At 36.8% G+C, this 2,279-nt stretch overlaps 1 non-coding gene across 1 annotated transcript; it reads left to right on the top strand.

The window, feature by feature from the left end:
- Positions 1 to 823: 823 nt before the first annotated feature.
- On the top strand, positions 824 to 905 carry trnas-cga. Its single transcript has one exon. It is a non-coding gene; the product is annotated as a tRNA-Ser (tRNA).
- The last annotated feature ends 1,374 nt before the right edge of the window (positions 906 to 2,279 follow it).

Here is a 2,279-nt window from a genome sequence, read left to right as displayed (position 1 = left end):
GTGATCTTATTTACAGAGACCCAACAGTTCCCACCAAGAGCAAGCACATGGCAACAGAGGCAAGGAAATCTTCCTTTCAGAGGCAGAAACCTGGAGCAGAACCATGGCTCAGGTTGGGCGGCCATCTGCCTCGAACAGTAGGGGGTTTAACAGGAATCTGTTTATCTCTACTTCTGTCTCTGTTTGTATAAGGCCACTTCAAATACAGTTTTTACTAACAATTTTCTAGGTTAACAATAATTAAGCTAGGGGTTAATACAACAAGTAGGTAGTGAAAATGGAATTTCCGGTTAATTCTTTAATTTGTGAATATTTTGCCCAATTAAAACTGCATTTTGTGGTTGCAGCTGTTCATGCACACAGGAAATGGAGCTTGAAGTGGTTGTCCTAATAAAAGTTGTTTGAAATTGCAAAATGTTTTTTTGTGATTTTCTTTATTTTTATTTTGTTTTATAAAACCACCACAGACATAGTTCATGTAAAGCATGTTGTAGGTTAGCTTTATTTGTTGGATTACACTTTAGATGTTCCGTGAATAAGGTGATTTGTATTTTTTATTTGTATGTTTTAGTGGATAAGGTACAAGATATCCAACAAAAAGGAAGTGAATTTGAGTCTACAAATGTAGTCCACTAATCTGAGTCAACAAATGTAGCCATGCAACAAGGAATTACTTGTTATGTGAGTGCTCTGTTGGTGCAGTTTCTATCCCCTAAAAAACAGACCACTGCATGTTCACTATTTAATATTAAAAATGTGCTTGTTTCAGTCATACATGTTCATACAGTGCTAGTGGAGCATGCCATAATGTAGTTTCCGTGCAGCTGTGATGGCCGAGAGGTTAAGGCGTTGGACTCGAAATCCAATGGGGTCTCCCCGCGCAGGTTCGAACCCTGCTCACAGCGAAAAGCATCTTGTCAAAGATTTCTCACAATGAAGGCCAAGTCAGCACAATTCTACCAAAAAAAGTTTAAATCCACAGGGGTACATTAAACTGGTTCATCTCTCACTTGGTTCTCTCTGCTTCCTTTTAGAACAGGTTGTTTGACGTTCTGTTTGAGGGGTCACAACACCTGATTCAAATCTGCTCCCAGCAATCTGATGATGTCTGACAGCCTTTATCAACACTTTGAGGGCAGTTTAAATACACTATCAAGGGGATTTTCAAAGTGTTTTAAAATAATGTGTTCATTCAGTCAAAATTACTTAATGTGTGGATGAGAGTAACTCATCTTATCAAATATCTAAAGAAATGTTTGTTTGAAGTGCTCCTGGAAGTGGCCAATTTCACATACCTGACATGACTTTGAGCTTTGACTAATGCAATACAGGACACACAAACGCAAGAACTAACACAAATAAGATCATTTATTCCCAGTGATAAAAATATACTACATCCATTCTGCATACCTAATAAAAGTTTACATAGCATTCAACGCCAGTGGCTCTCAGTATACATACTCTTTTACATTCCTTACCTCAAAAACTTTTCCATAAACACCAAGAGACACTGACTACACAAGAATAAAAGTCTTTGGAATATTTGTAATTAAATTAATATTTAATAAATCTAGAGGACACAAAAAATAAAGGAAAACACTCAACAAAACTTATACTCTCTCTTCAGTAAAACCTGTATTACACATCTTGTAATGCAGATAATCCCCCTCTAGGTGGCAGCATGCCTTCTCTCCTGAGCCTAATTTACACTGGCTCTCTACAACACTTAAAAATGCATGAGGGTTAAAAACTTTAACAAACTAAACAGGTGAGACATGCAGTTATATCAGATACACATTACTAAAACAACAGAAGACATATTTTCTAAAAGAAAACTCAAAAACAAGAGAATACAATTTAAATGTGACTTGCAGTTCAGTAGTAAAGTTAATTCAAAAACTTTTGTTACTATCACATTATCAGGGAGATAAATGGGACTCGCCTCCCATTTTAGCTGGCCCCCTCAAGGTAAAGTATTGCAGGGTTAAGAGGGTTAAGACTTGGTTAAGGGTTTTTGGGATGGGGTTAGGTATGTAGTGGTAATCGTTTTGGTAAGGTTTGGTCACCAAATAATTAATATGTCAAAGTAATATAGTAATTGACAACAACAGGTGTTGTATGTGTTCATTCCTTTACTGAAGTGTTTGTGAGGACCACTATGTGCTTTAAACTTCTGAGGATACTATCGGACATTGAGGACATTTTGGCCTTCACTTCTACAAAGGGCTGATTGAGGGTTAGACTTGATTTAAGAGTAAAGAGTTTGGAATTATGTCAGT

This window comes from Micropterus salmoides, unplaced genomic scaffold (assembly GCF_014851395.1).
Source record: "Micropterus salmoides isolate LMB-PRFRI ecotype aquatic unplaced genomic scaffold, ASM1485139v1 Ms_hic_scaffold_14, whole genome shotgun sequence".
NCBI lineage: Eukaryota > Metazoa > Chordata > Actinopteri > Centrarchiformes > Centrarchidae > Micropterus > Micropterus salmoides.
This window is presented reverse-complemented; position numbering and strand designations above follow the sequence as displayed.